The 26,209-nt window shown below is 44.4% G+C and overlaps 1 protein-coding gene across 1 annotated transcript in view; it reads right to left on the reverse strand.

Annotated features, from left to right (window-relative positions):
* Positions 1 to 402: 402 nt before the first annotated feature.
* Positions 403 to 26,209, reverse strand: part of LOC138711242 (small ribosomal subunit protein mS25-like) — a 149,809-nt gene continuing 124,002 nt past the window's right edge. Inside the window, exon 6 of the transcript XR_011335367.1 lies at positions 403 to 1,064. The gene's annotated coding sequence lies outside the window, so the exon portion shown is untranslated. The remainder of the gene's footprint in view (positions 1,065 to 26,209) is intronic.

Consider the following 26,209-nt stretch of genomic DNA (forward strand, 5'->3'; position numbering starts at 1 on the left):
AGGTGATCATGCCGGTGAAATGAATCCGGGGTCCAACACCGACAGTTACCCAGCATTTGCTCATATTGGGTTGAGGGAAAGCCCCGGAAAAACCTCAACCAGGTAACTTGCCCCGACCGGAAATCGAACCCGGGCCACCTGGTTTCGCTGCCAGACGCCCTAACCGTTACTCCACAGGTGTGGACAATGTTTAATCATCAGTATCAATGTTACTGTAACTTCATTAAAAATGATCAAAATAAAATGTTGTATTCGTAGTGATATGCATCTTATTATGTTTAGATTTATGATTCTATAATAAACTCATCCAAACCCCAATGATAGAAAAGCTCTGATAAGGGCCGATCCACATTCAACAGCGGGCAGGCGGCCTGTAGAGCTCGCGAAATAAAGTGGACTCCTTCATGTAATTTTGTTTATAGTGATATTACTTTATTGTCATAAAATACAAAGTATACGGTACAGGCATAGTCAAATGTATATTTAAAACAAATATCATCAACATTATACATTCTTTTGTTAAAATATACTTAATAAATATAGCCTGTTCCTACATTCCTTCATAAACTTGTATCACCGCTCATGTAATGTTATAGTCCCTATACCGAAGGTTACTCATTACACATTGCATCTCTATCATCTATTCCTTATCTTTAGGAAATACTAGGCCTAATGACGTCAACATTTTATACTGTGAGCCTCCTATCAACAGTTGTAACATGTTGGGTATTGAAAATCATTGTCTATGAAATTAGCTTTTATGATGTTTACAGCATGTCTCTTATTGTTAAGAAATATTTCTCCTCTATTCATTTATACATATTACACACTAACACACACGTAGTTACAGTGCAATTAAAGTGTTTAACACATTTCATGAAATGAACTTGAATTATTTAACTAAGCCACTCACTCTTTCTCCTCACATTGCAACTCTTCACGTGTCCAGCTGTATCACGCCTCAGAACACTGCTGCAAATATGATTACACCAATCTGCAACATGGAGGGGACATCACTTGGCAGGCAATCCGGCGACATACTGCCATCTAGCCGAGGAATCCGCCTGCAAACATAAGCAATGTTTTCAAATCAACAATGCAACAAAGACATCATAAAATGCATAAACAAGACAAAGCAAATGAAGAATGAGAAAGGAAAAATATTCATTACTAGAAAAACAAACATTGCAAATTGACCTACTCAAAACGCATTCATCAACTGATATAAATTAAAAAAAAAAAGGAAAAAAGTCCACATTTTATCCTCAATGTCTTTATAACTTTGTATCATTCAAATTTGAAAATATAATTTTCAACCAAAAACATTTTCTTTTAATGAATAACTTTTGAACAGACTTCATTCCATTACTAATTGACCTACTGGCAAAGTGCAGTCGCAAAAATTATTCCGTACATACGGACAATATTAAATTCAATTATTTATCTTCAAACGTTCAAAACATATCCCACATTAGAATATGTCTGTATATTGATAGCATTAAATAATTATAACATTCAAGATGACTTCTCTCACTGCAAGGGATATATAATGCACAGCTGAAGCACAAGACTACAAAATGTGCACCGGATTTGCTAGAATTTATTCGTGAATATTTGTGAAAATGCGGGAATGCTACAGTGAAAAGGGCGGGTCTCTGAGCCCATTCCTTATACTCGTGTAGAGAAAATTCTGTTTTCGAAGGCCAAAATTACAATTTCTTTTTCATCTCTCGATTCCTACCGCCCATATGCCTGGTGACAGAGGGTTGTCTTTTATACTATAGATGGAGTTCGTGGAGAACTATTCACTGCATTTATCTGCTCTGTTCTCACTACACATACAGCGGAGATATGGCGGTTAAAATGATAGTGGAATAGTGGAATAGTGGAATGCTATTTTTTCTCGATAATCAGTTTGTGTTCGAGATTCCCATTTTGATGATATCGTGTCCGAAGTAAGTCAAGGAGGAATAAAAGAATACATCCCGTTCCTCTATATCGCCATAATTACCGGACATAATGGCCATACCGAGGAACGGGATGCGGTCCTGTATTCCCCCTTGACTTGCTTCCTACACGATAGTATCAAAATTGGAATCGCGAACACAAACTGTTTTTCGAAAAAAAAATGGGAAGGGTTTAAACCACTAGTCCGCCGACATTCTAGCCGCCATAACTCCGCAGTACGTGTACTGGGAACAAAGTAAATGGGGGCGTTGAATACAGCTCCTCGAACTCTATCTCCAGCATAAAGGACAACTCTCTATCCCCGTGCGTTTGGACGGGAGAGACTTGCAAAATTTCAAAAAATGGTCATTTTGACCCTCCAAAAAAGAATTTTTTCTACACAAGGACAACGGGGCGACTCAGGGGCCCGCCCTTTTAACTGTAGCATCCCCACACCTTCAGTAGTAATCACCGCTAAAATCCGGCAAATCCGCCGCACTTTATTCTAGCCTTATTTTTTGGGTACCTAAAATATTTCAGTCTCTAACTCCGGAAATAATGGCCGTACCGAGGAACGGGATGCGGTCCTGTATTCCCCCTTGACTAGCTTCTTACACGATAGTATCAAAATTGGAATCGCGAACACAAACTCATTTTCGAAAAAAAAATGGGAAGGGTTTAAACCACTAGTCCGCCGACATTCTAGCCGCCATAACTCCGCAGTACGTGTACTGGGAACAAAGTAAATGGGGGCGTTGAATACAGCTCCTCGAACTCTATCTCCAGCATAAAGGACAACTCTCTATCCCCGTGCGTTTGGACGGGAGAGACTTGCAAAATTTCAAAAAATGGTCATTTTGACCCTCCAAAAAAGAATTTTTTCTACACAAGGACAACGGGGCGACTCAGGGGCCCGCCCTTTTAACTGTAGCATCCCCACACCTTCAGTAGTAATCACCGCTAAAATCCGGCAAATCCGCGGCACTTTATTCTAGCCTTATTTCTTGGGTACCTAAAATATTTCAGTCTCTAACTCCGGAAATAATGGCCATACCGAGGAACGGGATGCGGTCCTGTATTCCCCCTTGACTTGCTTCTTACACGATAGTATCAAAATTGGAATCGCGAACACAAACTGTTTTTCGAAAAAAAAAAAATGGGAAGGGTTTAAACCACTACTCCGCCGACATTCTAGCCGCCATAACTCCGCAGTACGTGTACTGGGAACAAAGTCAATGGGGGCGTTGAATACAGCTCCTCGAACTCTATCTCCAGCATAAAGGACAACTCTCTATCCAGGTGCGTTTGGACGGGAGAGACTTGCAAAATTTCAAAAAATGGTCATTTTGACCCTCCAAAAAAGAATTTTTTCTACACAAGGACAACGGGGCGACTCAGGGGCCCGCCCTTTTAACTGTAGCATCCCCACACCTTCAGTAGTAATCACCGCTAAAATCCGGCAAATCCGCCGCACTTTATTCTAGCCTTATTTTTTGGGTACCTAAAATATTTCAGTCTCTAACTCCGGAAATAATGGCCATACCGAGGAACGGGATGCGGTCCTGTATTCCCCCTTGACTTGCTTCTTACACGATAGTATCAAAATTGGAATCGCGAACATAAACTGATTTTCGAAAAAAAAATGGGACACTACTCCGCCGACATTCTAGCCGCCATAACTCCGCAGTACGTGTACTGGGAACAAAGTCAATGGGGGCGTTGAATACAGCTCCTCGAACTCTATCTCCAGCATAAGGGACAACTCTCTATCCCCGTGCGTTTGGACGGGAGAGACTTGCAAAATTTCAAAAAATGGTCATTTTGACCCTCCAAAAAAGAATTTTTTCTACACAAGGGCAACGGGGCGACTCAGGGGCCCGCCCTTTTAACTGTAGCATCCCCACACCTTCAGTAGTAAACACCGCTAAAATCCGGCAAATCCGCCGCACTTTATTCTAGCCTTATTTTTTGGGTACCTAAAATATTTCAGTCTCTAACTCCGGAAATAATGGCCATACCGAGGAACGGGATGAGGTCCTGTATTCCCCCTTGACTTGCTTCTTACACGATAGTATCAAAATTGGAATCGCGAACACAAACTGTTTTTCGAAAAAAAAAATTGGAAGGGTTTAAACCACTACTCCGCCGACATTCTAGCCGCCATAACTCCGCAGTACGTGTACTGGGAACAAAGTAAATGGGGGCGTTGAATACAGCTCCTCGAACTCTATCTCCAGCATAAAGGACAACTCTCTATCCCCGTGCGTTTGGACGGGAGAGACTTGCAAAATTTCAAAAAATGGTCATTTTGACCCTCCAAAAAAGAATTTTTTCTACACAAGGACAACGGGGCGACTCAGGGGCCCGCCCTTTTAACTGTAGCATCCCCACACCTTCAGTAGTAATCACCGCTAAAATCCGGCAAATCCGCCGCACTTTATTCTAGCCTTATTTTTAGGGTACCTAAAATATTTCAATCTCTAACTCCGGAAATAATGGCTATACCGAGGAACGGAATGCGGTCCTGTATTCCCCCTTGACTTGCTTCTTACACGATAGTATCAAAATTGGAATCGCGAACACAAACTGTTTTTCGAAAAAAAAAAAAAAAAAATGGGAAGGGTTTAAACCACTACTCCGCCGACATTCTAGCCGCCATAACTCCGCAGTACGTGTACTGGGAACAAAGTAAATGGGGGCGTTGAATACAGCTCCTCGAACTCTATCTCCAGCATAAAGGACAACTCTCTATCCCCGTGCGTTTGGACGGGAGAGACTTGCAAAATTTCAAAAAATGGTCATTTTGACCCTGCAAAAAAGAATGTTTTCTACACAAGGACAACGGGGCGACTCAGGGGCCCGCCCTTTTAACTGTAGCATCCCCACACCTTCAGTAGTAATCACCGCTAAAATCCGACAAATCCGCCGCACTTTATTCTAGCCTTATGTTTTGGGTACCTAAAATATTTCAGTCTCTAACTCCGGAAATAATGGCCATACCGAGGAACGGGATGCGGTCCTGTATTCCCCCTTGACTAGCTTCTTACACGATAGTATCAAAATTGGAATCGCGAACACAAACTGTTTTTCGAAAACTCTGCCGACATTCTAGCCGCCATAACTCCGCAGTACGTGTACTGGGAACAAAGTCAATGGGGGCGTTGAATACAGCTCCTCGAACTCTATCTCCAGCATAAAGGACAACTCTCTATCCCCGTGCGTTTGGACGGGAGAGACTTGCAAAATTTCAAAAAATGGTCATTTTGACCCTCCAAAAAAGAATTTTTTCTACACAAGGACAACAGAGCGACTCAGGGGCCCGCCCTTTTAACTGTAGCATCCCCACACCTTCAGTAGTAATCACCGCTAAAATCCGGCAAATCCGCCGCACTTTATTCTAGCCTTATTTTTTGGGTACCTAAAATATTTCAGTCTCTAACTCCGGAAATAATGGCCACACCGAGGAACGGGATGCGGTCCTGTATTCCCCCTTGACTTGCTTCTTACACGATAGTATCAAAATTGGAATCGCGAACACAAACTGTTTTTCGAAAAAAAAAAATGGGAAGGGTTTAAACCACTACTCCGCCGACATTCTAGCCGCCATAACTCCGCAGTACGTGTACTGGGAACAAAGTAAATGGGGGCGTTGAATACAGCTCCTCGAACTCTATCTCCAGCATAAAGGACAACTCTCTATCCCCGTGCGTTTCGACGGGAGAGACTTGCAAAATTTCAAAAAATGGTCATTTTGACCCTCCAAAAAAGAATTTTTTCTACACAAGGACAACGGGGCGACTCAGGGGCCCGCCCTTTTAACTGTAGCATCCCCACACCTTCAGTAGTAATCACCGCTAAAATCCGGCAAATCCGCCGCACTTTATTCTAGCCTTATTTTTTGGGTACCTAAAATATTTCAGTCTCTAACTCCGGAAATAATGGCCATACCGAGGAACGGGATGAGGTCCTGTATTCCCCCTTGACTTGCTTCTTACACGATAGTATCAAAATTGGAATCGCGAACACAAACTGTTTTTCGAAAAAAAAATGGGAAACCACTAGTCCGCCGACATTCTAGCCGCCATAACTCCGCAGTACGTGTACTGGGAACAAAGTAAATGGGGGCGTTGAATACAGCTCCTCGAACTCTATCTCCAGCATAAAGGACAACTCTCTATCCCCGTGCGTTTGGACGGGAGAGACTTGCAAAATTTCAAAAAATGGTCATTTTGACCCTCCAAAAAAGAATTTTTTCTACACAAGGACAACGGGGCGACTCAGGGGCCCGCCCTTTTAACTGTAGCATCCCCACACCTTCAGTAGTAATCACCGCTAAAATCCGGCAAATCCGCCGCACTTTATTCTAGCCTTATTTTTTGGCTACCTAAAATATTTCAGTCTCTAACTCCGGAAATAATGGCCGTACCGAGGAACGGGATGCGGTCCTGTATTCCCCCTTGACTAGCTTCTTACACGATAGTATCAAAATTGGAATCGCGAACACAAACTCATTTTCGAAAAAAAAATGGGAAGGGTTTAAACCACTACTCCGCCGACATTCTAGCCGCCATAACTCCGCAGTACGTGTACTGGGAACAAAGTAAATGGGGGCGTTGAATACAGCTCCTCGAACTCTATCTCCAGCATAAAGGACAACTCTCTATCCCCGTGCGTTTGGACGGGAGAGACTTGCAAAATTTCAAAAAATGGTCATTTTGACCCTCCAAAAAAGAATTTTTTCTACACAAGGACAACGGGGCGACTCAGGGGCCCGCCCTTTTAACTGTAGCATCCCCACACCTTCAGTAGTAATCACCGCTAAAATCCGGCAAATCCGCCGCACTTTATTCTAGCCTTATTTTTTGGGTACCTAAAATATTTCAGTCTCTAACTTCGGAAATAATGGCCATACCGAGGAACGGGATGAGGTCCTGTATTCCCCCTTGACTTGCTTCTTACACGATAGTATCAAAATTGGAATCGCGAACACAAACTGTTTTTCGAAAAAAAAATGGGAAGGGTTTAAACCACTAGTCCGCCGACATTCTAGCCGCCATAACTCCGCAGTACGTGTACTGGGAACAAAGTAAATGGGGGCGTTGAATACAGCTCCTCGAACTCTATCTCCAGCATAAAGGACAACTCTCTATCCCCGTGCGTTTGGACGGGAGAGACTTGCAAAATTTCAAAAAATGGTCATTTTGACCCTCCAAAAAAGAATTTTTTCTACACAAGGACAACGGGGCGACTCAGGGGCCCGCCCTTTTAACTGTAGCATCCCCACACCTTCAGTAGTAATCACCGCTAAAATCCGGCAAATCCGCGGCACTTTATTCTAGCCTTATTTCTTGGGTACCTAAAATATTTCAGTCTCTAACTCCGGAAATAATGGCCATACCGAGGAACGGGATGCGGTCCTGTATTCCCCCTTGACTTGCTTCTTACACGATAGTATCAAAATTGGAATCGCGAACACAAACTGTTTTTCGAAAAAAAAAAATGGGAAGGGTTTAAACCACTACTCCGCCGACATTCTAGCCGCCATAACTCCGCAGTACGTGTACTGGGAACAAAGTCAATGGGGGCGTTGAATACAGCTCCTCGAACTCTATCTCCAGCATAAAGGACAACTCTCTATCCCCGTGCGTTTGGACGGGAGAGACTTGCAAAATTTCAAAAAATGGTCATTTTGACCCTCCAAAAAAGAATTTTTTCTACACAAGGACAACGGGGCGACTCAGGGGCCCGCCCTTTTAACTGTAGCATCCCCACACCTTCAGTAGTAATCACCGCTAAAATCCGGCAAATCCGCCGCACTTTATTCTAGCCTTATTTTTTGGGTACCTAAAATATTTCAGTCTCTAACTCCGGAAATAATGGCCATACCGAGGAACGGGATGCGGTCCTGTATTCCCCCTTGACTTGCTTCTTACACGATAGTATCAAAATTGGAATCGCGAACATAAACTGATTTTCGAAAAAAAAATGGGACACTACTCCGCCGACATTCTAGCCGCCATAACTCCGCAGTACGTGTACTGGGAACAAAGTCAATGGGGGCGTTGAATACAGCTCCTCGAACTCTATCTCCAGCATAAAGGACAACTCTCTATCCCCGTGCGTTTGGACGGGAGAGACTTGCAAAATTTCAAAAAATGGTCATTTTGACCCTCCAAAAAAGAATTTTTTCTACACAAGGGCAACGGGGCGACTCAGGGGCCCGCCCTTTTAACTGTAGCATCCCCACACCTTCAGTAGTAAACACCGCTAAAATCCGGCAAATCCGCCGCACTTTATTCTAGCCTTATTTTTTGGGTACCTAAAATATTTCAGTCTCTAACTCCGGAAATAATGGCCATACCGAGGAACGGGATGAGGTCCTGTATTCCCCCTTGACTTGCTTCTTACACGATAGTATCAAAATTGGAATCGCGAACACAAACTGTTTTTCGAAAAAAAAAATTGGAAGGGTTTAAACCACTACTCCGCCGACATTCTAGCCGCCATAACTCCGCAGTACGTGTACTGGGAACAAAGTAAATGGGGGCGTTGAATACAGCTCCTCGAACTCTATCTCCAGCATAAAGGACAACTCTCTATCCCCGTGCGTTTGGACGGGAGAGACTTGCAAAATTTAAAAAAATGGTCATTTTGACCCTCCAAAAAAGAATTTTTTCTACACAAGGACAACGGGGCGACTCAGGGGCCCGCTCTTTTAACTGTAGCATCCCCACACCTTCAGTAGTAATCACCGCTAAAATCCGGCAAATCCGCCGCACTTTATTCTAGCCTTATTTTTAGGGTACCTAAAATATTTCAATCTCTAACTCCGGAAATAATGGCTATACCGAGGAACGGAATGCGGTCCTGTATTCCCCCTTGACTTGCTTCTTACACGATAGTATCAAAATTGGAATCGCGAACACAAACTGTTTTTCGAAAAAAAAAAAAAAAAAAATGGGAAGGGTTTAAACCACTACTCCGCCGACATTCTAGCCGCCATAACTCCGCAGTACGTGTACTGGGAACAAAGTAAATGGGGGCGTTGAATACAGCTCCTCGAACTCTATCTCCAGCATAAAGGACAACTCTCTATCCCCGTGCGTTTGGACGGGAGAGACTTGCAAAATTTCAACAAATGGTCATTTTGACCCTGCAAAAAAGAATGTTTTCTACACAAGGACAACGGGGCGACTCAGAGGCCCGCCCTTTTAACTGTAGCATCCCCACACCTTCAGTAGTAATCACCGCTAAAATCCGACAAATCCGCCGCACTTTATTCTAGCCTTATGTTTTGGGTACCTAAAATATTTCAGTCTCTAACTCCGGAAATAATGGCCATACCGAGGAACGGGATGCGGTCCTGTATTCCCCCTTGACTAGCTTCTTACACGATAGTATCAAAATTGGAATCGCGAACACAAACTGTTTTTCGAAAACTCTGCCGACATTCTAGCCGCCATAACTCCGCAGTACGTGTACTGGGAACAAAGTCAATGGGGGCGTTGAATACAGCTCCTCGAACTCTATCTCCAGCATAAAGGACAACTCTCTATCCCCGTGCGTTTGGACGGGAGAGACTTGCAAAATTTCAAAAAATGGTCATTTTGACCCTCCAAAAAAGAATTTTTTCTACACAAGGACAACAGGGCGACTCAGGGGCCCGCCCTTTTAACTGTAGCATCCCCACACCTTCAGTAGTAATCACCGCTAAAATCCGGCAAATCCGCCGCACTTTATTCTAGCCTTATTTTTTGGGTACCTAAAATATTTCAGTCTCTAACTCCGGAAATAATGGCCACACCGAGGAACGGGATGCGGTCCTGTATTCCCCCTTGACTTGCTTCTTACACGATAGTATCAAAATTGGAATCGCGAACACAAACTGTTTTTCGAAAAAAAAAAAAAAAAAAAATGGGAAAGGTTTAAACCACTACTCCGCCGACATTCTAGCCGCCATAACTCCGCAGTACGTGTAATGGGAACAAAGTCAATTGGGGGCGTTGAATACAGCACCTCGAGCTCTATCTCCAGCATAAAGGACAGCTCTCTATCCCCGTGCGTTTGGACGGGAGAGACTTGCAAAATTTCAAAAAATGGTCATTTTGACCCTCCAAAAAAGAATTTTTTCTACACAAGGACAACGGGGCGACTCAGGGGCCCGCCCTTTTAACTGTAGCATCCCCACACCTTCAGTAGTAATCACCGCTAAAATCCGGCAAATCCGCCGCACTTTATTCTAGCCTTATTTTTTGGGTACCTAAAATATTTCAGTCTCTAACTCCGGAAATAATGGCCATACTGAGGAACGGGATGCGGTCCTGTATTCCCCCTTGACTTGCTTCTTACACGATAGTATCAAAATTGGAATCGCGAACACAAACTGTTTTTCGAAAAAAAAATGGGAAGGGTTTAAACCACTACTCCGCCGACATTCTAGCCGCCATAACTCCGCAGTACGTGACTGGGAACAAAGTAAATGGGGGCGTTGAATACAGCTCCTCGAACTCTATCTCAAGCATAAAGGACAACTCTCTATCCCCGTGCGTTTGGACGGGAGAGACTTGCAAAATTTCAAAAAATGGTCATTTTGACCCTCCAAAAAAGAATTTTTTCTACACAAGGACAACGGGGCGACTCAGGGGCCCGCCCTTTTAACTGTAGCATCCCCACACCTTCAGTAGTAATCACCGCTAAAATCCGGCAAATCCGCCGCACTTTATTCTAGCCTTATTTTTTGGGTACCTAAAATATTTCAGTCTCTAACTCCGGAAATAATGGCCATACCGAGGAACGGGATGAGGTCCTGTATTCCCCCTTGACTTGCTTCTTACACGATAGTATCAAAATTGGAATCGCGAACACAAACTGTTTTTCGAAAAAAAAATGGGAAGGGTTTAAACCACTACTCCGCCGACATTCTAGCCGCCATAACTCCGCAGTACGTGTACTGGGAACAAAGTAAATGGGGGCGTTGAATACAGCTCCTCGAACTCTATCTCCAGCATAAAGGACAACTCTCTATCCCCGTGCGTTTGGACGGGAGAGACTTGCAAAATTTCAAAAAATGGTCATTTTGACCCTCCAAAAAAGAATTTTTTCTACACAAGGACAACGGGGCGACTCAGGGGCCCGCCCTTTTAACTGTAGCATCCCCACACCTTCAGTAGTAATCACCGCTAAAATCCGGCAAATCCGCCGCACTTTATTCTAGCCTTATTTTTTGGGTACCTAAAATATTTCAGTCTCTAACTCCGGAAATAATGGCCATACCGAGGAACGGGATGCGGTCCTGTATTCCCCCTTGACTTGCTTCTTACACGATAGTATCAAAATTGGAATCGCGAACACAAACTGATTTTCGAAAAAAAAATGGGAAGGGAAACCACTACTCCGCCGACATTCTAGCCGCCATAACTCCGCAGTACGTGTACTGGGAACAAAGTCAATGGGGGCGTTGAATACAGCTCCTCGAACTCTATCTCCAGCATAAAGGACAACTCTCTATCCCCGTGCGTTTGGACGGGAGAGACTTGCAAAATTTCAAAAAATGGTCATTTTGACCCTCCAAAAAAGAATTTTTTCTACACAAGGACAACGGGGCGACTCAGGGGCCCGCCCTTTTAACTGTAGCATCCCCACACCTTCAGTAGTAATCACCGCTAAAATCCGGCAAATCCGCCGCACTTTATTCTAGCCTTATTTTTTGGGTACCTAAAATATTTCAGTCTCTAACTCCGGAAATAATGGCCATACCGAGGAACGGGATGCGGTCCTGTATTCCCCCTTGACTTGCTTCTTACACGATAGTATCAAAATTGGAATCGCGAACATAAACTGATTTTCGAAAAAAAAATGGGACACTACTCCGCCGACATTCTAGCCGCCATAACTCCGCAGTACGTGTACTGGGAACAAAGTCAATGGGGGCGTTGAATACAGCTCCTCGAACTCTATCTCCAGCATAAAGGACAACTCTCTATCCCCGTGCGTTTGGACGGGAGAGACTTGCAAAATTTCAAAAAATGGTCATTTTGACCCTCCAAAAAAGAATTTTTTCTACACAAGGGCAACGGGGCGACTCAGGGGCCCGCCCTTTTAACTGTAGCATCCCCACACCTTCAGTAGTAAACACCGCTAAAATCCGGCAAATCCGCCGCACTTTATTCTAGCCTTATTTTTTGGGTACCTAAAATATTTCAGTCTCTAACTCCGGAAATAATGGCCATACCGAGGAACGGGATGAGGTCCTGTATTCCCCCTTGACTTGCTTCTTACACGATAGTATCAAAATTGGAATCGCGAACACAAACTGTTTTTCGAAAAAAAAAATTGGAAGGGTTTAAACCACTACTCCGCCGACATTCTAGCCGCCATAACTCCGCAGTACGTGTACTGGGAACAAAGTAAATGGGGGCGTTGAATACAGCTCCTCGAACTCTATCTCCAGCATAAAGGACAACTCTCTATCCCCGTGCGTTTGGACGGGAGAGACTTGCAAAATTTCAAAAAATGGTCATTTTGACCCTCCAAAAAAGAATTTTTTCTACACAAGGACAACGGGGCGACTCAGGGGCCCGCCCTTTCAACTGTAGCATCCCCACACCTTCAGTAGTAATCACCGCTAAAATCCGGCAAATCCGCCGCACTTTATTCTAGCCTTATTTTTAGGGTACCTAAAATATTTCAATCTCTAACTCCGGAAATAATGGCTATACCGAGGAACGGAATGCGGTCCTGTATTCCCCCTTGACTTGCTTCTTACACGATAGTATCAAAATTGGAATCGCGAACACAAACTGTTTTTCGAAAAAAAAAAAAAAAATGGGAAGGGTTTAAACCACTACTCCGCCGACATTCTAGCCGCCATAACTCCGCAGTACGTGTACTGGGAACAAAGTAAATGGGGGCGTTGAATACAGCTCCTCGAACTCTATCTCCAGCATAAAGGACAACTCTCTATCCCCGTGCGTTTGGACGGGAGAGACTTGCAAAATTTCAAAAAATGGTCATTTTGACCCTGCAAAAAAGAATGTTTTCTACACAAGGACAACGGGGCGACTCAGGGGCCCGCCCTTTTAACTGTAGCATCCCCACACCTTCAGTAGTAATCACCGCTAAAATCCGACAAATCCGCCGCACTTTATTCTAGCCTTATGTTTTGGGTACCTAAAATATTTCAGTCTCTAACTCCGGAAATAATGGCCATACCGAGGAACGGGATGCGGTCCTGTATTCCCCCTTGACTAGCTTCTTACACGATAGTATCAAAATTGGAATCGCGAACACAAACTGTTTTTCGAAAACTCTGCCGACATTCTAGCCGCCATAACTCCGCAGTACGTGTACTGGGAACAAAGTCAATGGGGGCGTTGAATACAGCTCCTCGAACTCTATCTCCAGCATAAAGGACAACTCTCTATCCCCGTGCGTTTGGACGGGAGAGACTTGCAAAATTTCAAAAAATGGTCATTTTGACCCTCCAAAAAAGAATTTTTTCTACACAAGGACAACAGGGCGACTCAGGGGCCCGCCCTTTTAACTGTAGCATCCCCACACCTTCAGTAGTAATCACCGCTAAAATCCGGCAAATCCGCCGCACTTTATTCTAGCCTTATTTTTTGGGTACCTAAAATATTTCAGTCTCTAACTCCGGAAATAATGGCCACACCGAGGAACGGGATGCGGTCCTGTATTCCCCCTTGACTTGCTTCTTACACGATAGTATCAAAATTGGAATCGCGAACACAAACTGTTTTTCGAAAAAAAAAAAAAAAAAATGGGAAAGGTTTAAACCACTACTCCGCCGACATTCTAGCCGCCATAACTCCGCAGTACGTGTAATGGGAACAAAGTCAATTGGGGGCGTTGAATACAGCACCTCGAGCTCTATCTCCAGCATAAAGGACAGCTCTCTATCCCCGTGCGTTTGGACGGGAGAGACTTGCAAAATTTCAAAAAATGGTCATTTTGACCCTCCAAAAAAGAATTTTTTCTACACAAGGACAACGGGGCGACTCATGGGCCCGCCCTTTTAACTGTAGCATCCCCACACCTTCAGTAGTAATCACCGCTAAAATCCGGCAAATCCGCCGCACTTTATTCTAGCCTTATTTTTTGGGTACCTAAAATATTTCAGTCTCTAACTCCGGAAATAATGGCCATACTGAGGAACGGGATGCGGTCCTGTATTCCCCCTTGACTTGCTTCTTACACGATAGTATCAAAATTGGAATCGCGAACACAAACTGTTTTTCGAAAAAAAAATGGGAAGGGTTTAAACCACTACTCCGCCGACATTCTAGCCGCCATAACTCCGCAGTACGTGACTGGGAACAAAGTAAATGGGGGCGTTGAATACAGCTCCTCGAACTCTATCTCAAGCATAAAGGACAACTCTCTATCCCCGTGCGTTTGGACGGGAGAGACTTGCAAAATTTCAAAAAATGGTCATTTTGACCCTCCAAAAAAGAATTTTTTCTACACAAGGACAACGGGGCGACTCAGGGGCCCGCCCTTTTAACTGTAGCATCCCCACACCTTCAGTAGTAATCACCGCTAAAATCCGGCAAATCCGCCGCACTTTATTCTAGCCTTATTTTTTGGGTACCTAAAATATTTCAGTCTCTAACTCCGGAAATAATGGCCATACCGAGGAACGGGATGCGGTCCTGTATTCCCCCTTGACTTGCTTCTTACACGATAGTATCAAAATTGGAATCGCGAACACAAACTGTTTTTCGAAAAAAAAAAATGGGAAGGGTTTAAAGCACTACTCCGCCGACATTCTAGCCGCCATAACTCCGCAGTACGTGTACTGGGAACAAAGTCAATGGGGGCGTTGAATACAGCTCCTCGAACTCTATCTCCAGCATAAAGGACAACTCTCTATCCCCGTGCGTTTGGACGGGAGAGACTTGCAAAATTTCAAAAAATGGTCATTTTGACCCTCCAAAAAATAATTTTTTCTACACAAGGACAACGGGGCGACTCAGGGGCCCGCCCTTTTAACTGTAGCATCCCCACACCTTCAGTAGTAATCACCGCTAAAATCCGGCAAATCCGCCGCACTTTATTCTAGCCTTATTTTTTGGGTACCTAAAATATTTCAGTCTCTAACTCCGGAAATAATGGCCATACCGAGGAACGGGATGCGGTCCTGTATTCCCCCTTGACTTGCTTCTTACACGATAGTATCAAAATTGGAATCGCGAACACAAACTGATTTTCGAAAAAAAAATGGGAAGGGAAACCACTACTCCGCCGACATTCTAGCCGCCATAACTCCGCAGTACGTGTACTGGGAACAAAGTCAATGGGGGCGTTGAATACAGCTCCTCGAACTCTATCTCCAGCATAAAGGACAACTCTCTATCCCCGTGCGTTTGGACGGGAGAGACTTGCAAAATTTCAAAAAATGGTCATTTTGACCCTCCAAAAAAGAATTTTTTCTACACAAGGACAACGGGGCGACTCAGGGGCCCGCCCTTTTAACTGTAGCATCCCCACACCTTCAGTAGTAATCACCGCTAAAATCCGGCAAATTCGCCGCACTTTATTCTAGCCTTATTTTTTGGGTACCTAAAATATTTCAGTCTCTAACTCCGGAAATAATGGCCATACCGAGGAACGGAATGCGGTAATGTATTCCCCCTTGACTTGCTTCTTACACGATAGTATCAAAATTGGAATCGCGAACACAAACTGTTTTTCGAAAAAAAAAAATGGGAAGGGTTTAAACCACTACTCCTCCGACATTCTAGCCGCCATAACTCCGCAGTACGTATACTGGGAACAAAGTCAATGGGGGCGTTGAATACAGCTCCTCGAACTCTATCTCCAGCATAAAGGACAAATCTCTATCCCCGTGCGTTTGGACGGGAGAGACTTGCAAATTTAAAAAAATGGTCATTTTGACCCTCCAAAAAAGAATTTTTTCTACACAAGGACAACGGGGCGACTCAGGGGCCCGCCCTTTTAACTGTAGCATCCCCACACCTTCAGTAGTAATCACCGCTAAAATCCGACAAATCCGCCGCACTTTATTCTAGCCTTATTTTTTGGGTACCTAAAATATTTCAGTCTCTAACTCCGGAAATAATGGCCATACCGAGGAACGGGATGCGGTCCTGTATTCCCCCTTGACTAGCTTCTTACACGATAGTATCAAAATTGGAATCGCGAACACAAACTGTTTTTCGAAAAAAAAAAAATGGGAAGGGTTTAAACCACTACTCTGCCGACATTCTAGCCGCCATAACTCCGCAGTACGTGTACTGGGAACAAAGTCAATGGGGGCGTTGAATACAGCTCCTCGAACTCTATCTCCAGCATAAAGGACAACTCTCTATCCCCGTGCGTTTGGACGGGAGAGACTTGCAAAATTTCAAAAAATGGTCATTTTGACCCTCCAAAAAAGAATTTTTTCTACACAAGGACAACAGGGCGACTCAGGGGCCCGCCCTTTTAACTGTAGCATCCCCACACCTTCAGTAGTAATCACCGCTAAAATCCGGCAAATCCGCCGCACTTTATTCTAGCCTTATTTTTTGGGTACCTAAAATATTTCAGTCTCTAACTCCGGAAATAATGGCCACACCGAGGAACGGGATGCGGTCCTGTATTCCCCCTTGACTTGCTTCTTACACGATAGTATCAAAATTGGAATCGCGAACACAAACTGTTTTTCGAAAAAAAAAAAAAAAAAAAAAATGGGAAGGGTTTAAACCACTACTCCGCCGACATTCTAGCCGCCATAACTCCGCAGTACGTGTACTGGGAACAAAGTCAATTGGGGGCGTTGAATACAGCACCTCGAGCTCTATCTCCAGCATAAAGGACAGCTCTCTATCCCCGTGCGTTTGGACGGGAGAGACTTGCAAAATTTCAAAAAATGGTCATTTTGACCCTCCAAAAAAGAATTTTTTCTACACAAGGACAACGGGGCGACTCAGGGGCCCGCCCTTTTAACTGTAGGATCCCCACACCTTCAGTAGTAATCACCGCTAAAATCCGGCAAATCCGCCGCACTTTATTCTAGACTTATTTTTTGGGTACCTAAAATATTTCAGTCTCTAACTCCGGAAATAATGGCCATACTGAGGAACGGGATGCGGTCCTGTATTCCCCCTTGACTTGCTTCTTACACGATAGTATCAAAATTGGAATCGCGAACACAAACTGTTTTTCGAAAAAAAAAAAATGGGAAGGGTTTAAACCACTACTCCGCCGACATTCTAGCCGCCATAACTCCGCAGTACGTGTACTGGGAACAAAGTAAATGGGGGCGTTGAATACAGCTCCTCGAACTCTATCTCAAGCATAAAGGACAACTCTCTATCCCCGTGCGTTTGGACGGGAGAAACTTGCAAAATTTCAAAAAATGGTCATTTTGACCCTCCAAAAAAGAATTTTTTCTACACAAGGACAACGGGGCGACTCAGGGGCCCGCCCTTTTAACTGTAGCATCCCCACACCTTCAGTAGTAATCACCGCTAAAATCCGGCAAATCCGCCGCACTTTATTCTAGCCTTATTTTTTGGGTACCTAAAATATTTCAGTCTCTAACTCCGGAAATAATGGCCATACCGAGGAACGGGATGAGGTCCTGTATTCCCCCTTGACTTGCTTCTTACACGATAGTATCAAAATTGGAATCGCGAACACAAACTGTTTTTCGAAAAAAAAATGGGAAGGGTTTAAACCACTACTCCGCCGACATTCTAGCCGCCATAACTCCGCAGTACGTGTACTGGGAACAAAGTAAATGGGGGCGTTGAATACAGCTCCTCGAACTCTATCTCCAGCATAAAGGACAACTCTCTATCCCCGTGCGTTTGGACGGGAGAGACTTGCAAAATTTCAAAAAATGGTCATTTTGACCCTCCTAAAAAGAATTTTTTCTACACAAGGACAACGGGGCGACTCAGGGGCCCGCCCTTTTAACTGTAGCATCCCCACACCTTCAGTAGTAATCACCGCTAAAATCCGGCAAATCCGCCGCACTTTATTCTAGCCTTATTTTTTGGGTACCTAAAATATTTCAGTCTCTAACTCCGGAAATAATGGCCATACCGAGGAACGGGATGCGGTCCTGTATTCCCCCTTGACTTGCTTCTTACACGATAGTATCAAAATTGGGATCGCGAACACAAACTGTTTTTCGAAAAAAAAAAATGGGAAGGGTTTAAACCACTACTCCGCCGACATTCTAGCCGCCATAACTCCGCAGTACGTGTACTGGGAACAAAATCAATGGGGGCGTTGAATACAGCTCCTCGAACTCTATCTCCAGCATAAAGGACAACTCTCTATCCCCGTGCGTTTGGACGGGAGAGACTTGCAAAATTTCAAAAAATGGTCATTTTGACCCTCCAAGAAAGAATTTTTTCTACACAAGGACAACGGGGCGACTCAGGGGCCCGCCCTTTTAACTGTAGCATCCCCACACCTTCAGTAGTAATCACCGCTAAAATCCGGCAAATCCGCCGCACTCTATTCTAGCCTTATTTTTTGGGTACCTAAAATATTTCAGTCTCTAACTCCGGAAATAATGGCCATACCGAGGAACGGAATGCGGTCCTGTATTCCCCCTTAACTTGCTTCCTACACGATAGTATCAAAATTGGAATCGCGAACACAAACTGTTTTTCGAAAAAAAAAAAAAAAAAATGGGAAGGGTTTAAACCACTACTCTGCCGACATTCTAGCCGCCATAACTCCGCAGTACGTGTACTGGGAACAAAGTCAATGGGGGCGTTGAAAACAGCTCCTCGAACTCTATCTCCAGCATAAAGGACAACTCTCTATCCCCGTGCGTTTGGACGGGAGAGACTTGCAAAATTTCAAAAAATGGTCATTTTGACCCTCCAAAAAAGAATTTTTTCTACACAAGGACAACAGGGCGACTCAGGGGCCCGCCCTTTTAACTGTAGCATCCCCACACCTTCAGTAGTAATCACCGCTAAAATCCGGCAAATCCGCCGCACTTTATTCTAGCCTTATTTTTTGGGTACCTAAAATATTTCAGTCTCTAACTCCGGAAATAATGGCCATACCGAGGAACGGGATGCCGTCCTGTATTCCCCCTTGACTTGCTTCTTACACGATAGTATCAAAATTGGAATCGCGAACACAAACTGATTTTCGAAAAAAAAATGGGACATTACTCCGCTGACATTCTAGCCGCCATAACTGCGCAGTACGTGTACTGGGAACAAAGTCAATGGGGGCGTTGAATACAGCTCCTCGAACTCTATCTCCAGCATAAAGGACAACTCTCTATCCCCGTGCGTTTGGACGGGAGAGACTTGCAAAATTTCAAAAAATGGTCATTTTGACACTCCAAAAAAGAATTTTTTCTACACAAGGACAACGGGGCGACTCAGGGGCCCGCCCTTTTAACTGTAGCATCCCCACACCTTCAGTAGTAATCACCGCTAAAATCCGGCAAATCCGCCGCACTTTATTCTAGCCTTATTTTTTGGGTACCTAAAATATTTCAGTCTCTAACTCCGGAAATAATGGCCATACCGAGGAACGGGATGCGGTCCTGTATTCCCCCTTGACTTGCTTCTTACAAGATAGTATCAAAATTGGAATCGCGAACACAAACTGATTTTCGAAAAAAAAAATGGGAAGGGTTTAAACCACTACTCCGCCGACATTCTGGCCGCCATAACTCCGCAGTACGTGTACTGGGAACAAAGTCAATGGGGGCGTTGAATACAGCTCCTCGAACTCTATCTCCAGCATAAAGGACAACTCTCTATCTCCGTGCGTTTGGACGGGAGAGACTTGCAAAATTTCAAAAAATGGTCATTTTGACCCTCCAAAAAAGAATATTTTCTACACAAGGACAACGGGGCGACTCAGGGGCCCGCCCTTTTAACTGTAGCATCCCCACACCTTCAGTAGTAATCACCGCTAAAATCCGGCAAATCCGCCGCACTTTATTCTAGCCTTATTTTTTGGGTACCTAAAATATTTCAGTCTCTAACTCCGGAAATAATGGCCATACCGAGGAACGGGATGCGGTCCTGTATTCCCCCTTGACTTGCTTCTTACACGATAGTATCAAAATTGGAATCGCGAACACAAACTGTTTTTCGAAAAAAAAATGGGAAGGGTTTAAACCACTACTCCGCCGACATTCTAGCCGCCATAAGTCCGCAGTACGTGTACTGGGTACAAAGTAAATGGGGGCGTTGAATACAGCTCCTCGAACTCTATCTCCAGCATAAAGGACAACTCTCTATCCCCGTGCGTTTGGACGGGAGAGACTTGCAAAATTTCAAAAAATGGTCATTTTGACCCTCCAAAAAAGAATTTTTTCTACACAAGGATAACGGGGCGACTGAGGGGCCCGCCCTTTTAACTGTAGCATCCCCACACCTTCAGTAGTAATCACCGCTAAAATCCGGCAAATCCGCCGCACTTTATTCTAGCCTTATTTTTTGGGTACCTAAAATATTTCAGTCTCTAACTCCGGAAATAATGGCCATACCGAGGAACGGGATGCGGTCCTGTATTCCCCCTTGACTAGCTTCTTACACGATAGTATCAAAATTGGAATCGCGAACACAAACTGTTTTTCGAAAAAAAAATGGGAAGGGTTTAAACCACTACTCCGCCGACATTCTAGCCGCCATAACTCCGCAGTACGTGTACTGGGAACAAAGTAAATGGGGGCGTTGAATACAGCTCCTCGAACTCTATCTCCAGCATAAAGGACAACTCTCTATCCCCGTGCGTTTGGACGGGAGAGACTTGCAAAATTTCAAAAAATGGTCATTTTGACCCTCCAAAAAAGAATTTTTTCTACACAAGGACAACGGGGCGACTCAGGGGCCCGCCCTTTTAACTGTAGCATCCCCACACCTTCAGTAGTAATCACCGCTAAAATCCGGCAAATCCGCCGCACTTTATTCTAGCCTTATTTTTTGGGTACCTAAAATATTTCAGTCTCTAACTCCGGAAATAATGGCCATACCGAGGAACGGGATGCGGTCCTGTATTCCCCCTTGACTTGCTTCTTACACGATAGTATCAAAAATGGAATCGCGAACACAAACTGTTTTTCGAAAAAAAAAATGGGAAGGGTTTAAACCACTACTCCGCCGACATTCTAGCCGCCATAACTCCGCAGTACGTGTACTGGGAACAAAGTCAATGGGGGCGTTGAATACAGCTCCTCGAACTCTATCTCCAGCATAAAGGACAACTCTCTATCCCCGTGCGTTTGGACGGGAGAGACTTGCAAAATTTCAAAAAATGGTCATTTTGACCCTCCAAAAAAGAATTTTTTCTACACAAGGACAACGGGGCGACTCAGGGGCCCGCCCTTTTAACTGTAGCATCCCCACACCTTCAGTAGTAATCACCGCTAAAATCCGGCAAATCCGCCGCACTTTATTCTAGCCTTATTTTTTGGGTACCTAAAATATTTCAGTCTCTAACTCCGGAAATAATGGCCATACCGAGGAACGGGATGCGGTCCTGTATTCCCCCTTGACTTGCTTCTTACACGATAGTATCAAAATTGGAATCGCGAACACAAACTGTTTTTCGAAAAAAAAAAATGGGAAGGGTTTAAACCACTACTCCGCCGACATTCTAGCCGCCATAACTCCGCAGTACGTGTACTGGGAACAAAGTCAATGGGGGCGTTGAATACAGCTCCTCGAACTCTATCTCCAGCATAAAGGACAACTCTCTATCCCCGTGCGTTTGGACGGGAGAGACTTGCAAAATTTCAAAAAATGGTCATTTTGACCCTCCAAGAAAGAATTTTTTCTACACAAGGACAACGGGGCGACTCAGGGGCCCGCCCTTTTAACTGTAGCATCCCCACACCTTCAGTAGTAATCACCGCTAAAATCCGGCAAATCCGCCGCACTCTATTCTAGCCTTATTTTTTGGGTACCTAAAATATTTCAGTCTCTAACTCCGGAAATAATGGCCATACCGAGGAACGGGATGCGGTCCTGTATTCCCCCTTGACTTGCTTCTTACACGATAGTATCAAAATTGGAATCGCGAACACAAACTGATTTTCGAAAAAAAAAATGGGAAGGGTTTAAACCACTACTCCGCCGACATTCTAGCCGCCATAACTCCGCAGTACGTGTACTGGGAACAAAGTCAATGGGGGCGTTGAATACAGCTCCTCGAACTCTATCTCCAGCATAAAGGACAACTCTCTATCCCCGTGCGTTTGGACGGGAGAGACTTGCAAAATTTAAAAAAATGGTCATTTTGACCCTCCAAAAAATAATTTTTTCTACACAAGGACAACGGGGCGACTCAGGGGCCCGCCCTTTTAACTGTAGCATCCCCACACCTTCAGTAGTAATCACCGCTAAAATCCGGCAAATCCGCCGCACTTTATTCTAGCCTTATTTTTAGGGTACCTAAAATATTTCAATCTCTAACTCCGGAAATAATGGCCATACCGAGGAACGGAATGCGGTCCTGTATTCCCCCTTAACTTGCTTCCTACACGATAGTATCAAAATTGGAATCGCGAACACAAACTGTTTTTCGAAAAAAAAAAAAAAAAAATGGGAAGGGTTTAAACCACTACTCTGCCGACATTCTAGCCGCCATAACTCCGCAGTACGTGTACTGGGAACAAAGTCAATGGGGGCGTTGAAAACAGCTCCTCGAACTCTATCTCCAGCATAAAGGACAACTCTCTATCCCCGTGCGTTTGGACGGGAGAGACTTGCAAAATTTCAAAAAATGGTCATTTTGACCCTCCAAAAAAGAATTTTTTCTACACAAGGACAACAGGGCGACTCAGGGGCCCGCCCTTTTAACTGTAGCATCCCCACACCTTCAGTAGTAATCACCGCTAAAATCCGGCAAATCCGCCGCACTTTATTCTAGCCTTATTTTTTGGGTACCTAAAATATTTCAGTCTCTAACTCCGGAAATAATGGCCATACCGAGGAACGGGATGCCGTCCTGTATTCCCCCTTGACTTGCTTCTTACACGATAGTATCAAAATTGGAATCGCGAACACAAACTGATTTTCGAAAAAAAAATGGGACATTACTCCGCTGACATTCTAGCCGCCATAACTGCGCAGTACGTGTACTGGGAACAAAGTCAATGGGGGCGTTGAATACAGCTCCTCGAACTCTATCTCTATCTTACAAGATAGTATCAAAATTGGAATCGCGAACACAAACTGATTTTCGAAAAAAAAAAATGGGAAGGGTTTAAACCACTACTCCGCCGACATTCTGGCCGCCATAACTCCGCAGTACGTGTACTGGGAACAAAGTCAATGGGGGCGTTGAATACAGCTCCTCGAACTCTATCTCCAGCATAAAGGACAACTCTCTATCCCCGTGCGTTTGGACGGGAGAGACTTGCAAAATTTCAAAAAATGGTCATTTTGACCCTCCAAAAAAGAATTTTTTCTACACAAGGACAACGGGGCGACTCAGGGGCCCGCCCTTTTAACTGTAGCATCCCCACACCTTCAGTAGTAATCACCGCTAAAATCCGGCAAATCCGCCGCACTTTATTCTAGCCTTATTTTTTGGGTACCTAAAATATTTCAGTCTCTAACTCCGGAAATAATGGCCATACCGAGGAACGGGATGCGGTCCTGTATTCCCCCTTGACTTGCTTCTTACACGATAGTATCAAAATTGGAATCGCGAACACAAACTGTTTTTCGAAAAAAAAATGGGAAGGGTTTAAACCACTACTCCGCCGACATTCTAGCCGCCATAACTCCGCAGTACGTGTACTGGGTACAAAGTAAATGGGGGCGTTGAATACAGCTCCTCGAACTCTATCTCCAGCATAAAGGACAACTCTCTATCCCCGTGCGTTTGGACGGGAGAGACTTGCAAAATTTCAAAAAATGGTCATTTTGACCCTCCAAAAAAGAATTTTTTCTACACAAGGATAACGGGGCGACTGAGGGGCCCGCCCTTTTAACTGTAGCATCCCCACACCTTCAGTAGTAATCACCGCTAAAATCCGGCAAATCCGCCGCACTTTATTCTAGCCTTATTTTTTGGGTACCTAAAATATTTCAGTCTCTAACTCCGGAAATAATGGCCATACCGAGGAACGGGATGCGGTCCTGTATTCCCCCTTGACTAGCTTCTTACACGATAGTATCAAAATTGGAATCGCGAACACAAACTGTTTTTCGAAAAAAAAATGGGAAGGGTTTAAACCACTACTCCGCCGACATTCTAGCCGCCATAACTCCGCAGTACGTGTACTGGGAACAAAGTAAATGGGGGCGTTGAATACAGCTCCTCGAACTCTATCTCCAGCATAAAGGACAACTCTCTATCCCCGTGCGTTTGGACGGGAGAGACTTGCAAAATTTCAAAAAATGGTCATTTTGACCCTCCAAAAAAGAATTTTTTCTACACAAGGACAACGGGGCGACTCAGGGGCCCGCCCTTTTAACTGTAGCATCCCCACACCTTCAGTAGTAATCACCGCTAAAATCCGGCAAATCCGCCGCACTTTATTCTAGCCTTATTTTTTGGGTACCTAAAATATTTCAGTCTCTAACTCCGGAAATAATGGCCATACCGAGGAACGGGATGCGGTCCTGTATTCCCCCTTGACTTGCTTCTTACACGATAGTATCAAAAATGGAATCGCGAACACAAACTGTTTTTCGAAAAAAAAAATGGGAAGGGTTTAAACCACTACTCCGCCGACATTCTAGCCGCCATAACTCCGCAGTACGTGTACTGGGAACAAAGTCAATGGGGGCGTTGAATACAGCTCCTCGAACTCTATCTCCAGCATAAAGGACAACTCTCTATCCCCGTGCGTTTGGACGGGAGAGACTTGCAAAATTTCAAAAAATGGTCATTTTGACCCTCCAAAAAAGAATTTTTTCTACACAAGGACAACGGGGCGACTCAGGGGCCCGCCCTTTTAACTGTAGCATCCCCACACCTTCAGTAGTAATCACCGCTAAAATCCGGCAAATCCGCCGCACTTTATTCTAGCCTTATTTTTTGGGTACCTAAAATATTTCAGTCTCTAACTCCGGAAATAATGGCCATACCGAGGAACGGGATGAGGTCCTGTATTCCCCCTTGACTTGCTTCTTACACGATAGTATCAAAATTGGAATCGCGAACACAAACTGTTTTTCGAAAAAAAAATGGGAAGGGTTTAAACCACTACTCCGCCGACATTCTAGCCGCCATAACTCCGCAGTACGTGTACTGGGAACAAAGTAAATGGGGGCGTTGAATACAGCTCCTCGAACTCTATCTCCAGCATAAAGGACAACTCTCTATCCCCGTGCGTTTGGACGGGAGAGACTTGCAAAATTTCAAAAAATGGTCATTTTGACCCTCCTAAAAAGAATTTTTTCTACACAAGGACAACGGGGCGACTCAGGGGCCCGCCCTTTTAACTGTAGCATCCCCACACCTTCAGTAGTAATCACCGCTAAAATCCGGCAAATCCGCCGCACTTTATTCTAGCCTTATTTTTTGGGTACCTAAAATATTTCAGTCTCTAACTCCGGAAATAATGGCCATACCGAGGAACGGGATGCGGTCCTGTATTCCCCCTTGACTTGCTTCTTACACGATAGTATCAAAATTGGAATCGCGAACACAAACTGTTTTTCGAAAAAAAAAAAATGGGAAGGGTTTAAACCACTACTCCGCCGACATTCTAGCCGCCATAACTCCGCAGTACGTGTACTGGGAACAAAGTCAATGGGGGCGTTGAATACAGCTCCTCGAACTCTATCTCCAGCATAAAGGACAACTCTCTATCCCCGTGCGTTTGGACGGGAGAGACTTGCAAAATTTCAAAAAATGGTCATTTTGACCCTCCAAGAAAGAATTTTTTCTACACAAGGACAACGGGGCGACTCAGGGGCCCGCCCTTTTAACTGTAGCATCCCCACACCTTCAGTAGTAATCACCGCTAAAATCCGGCAAATCCGCCGCACTCTATTCTAGCCTTATTTTTTTGGTACCTAAAATATTTCAGTCTCTAACTCCGGAAATAATGGCCATACCGAGGAACGGGATGCCGTCCTGTATTCCCCCTTGACTTGCTTCTTACACGATAGTATCAAAATTGGAATCGCGAACACAAACTGATTTTCGAAAAAAAAAATGGGAAGGGTTTAAACCACTACTCCGCCGACATTCTAGCCGCCATAACTCCGCAGTACGTGTACTGGGAACAAAGTCAATGGGGGCGTTGAATACAGCTCCTCGAACTCTATCTCCAGCATAAAGG

The sequence above is a fragment of the Periplaneta americana genome, chromosome 12, assembly GCF_040183065.1.
Source record: "Periplaneta americana isolate PAMFEO1 chromosome 12, P.americana_PAMFEO1_priV1, whole genome shotgun sequence".
Classification (NCBI taxonomy): Eukaryota; Metazoa; Arthropoda; class Insecta; order Blattodea; family Blattidae; genus Periplaneta; species Periplaneta americana.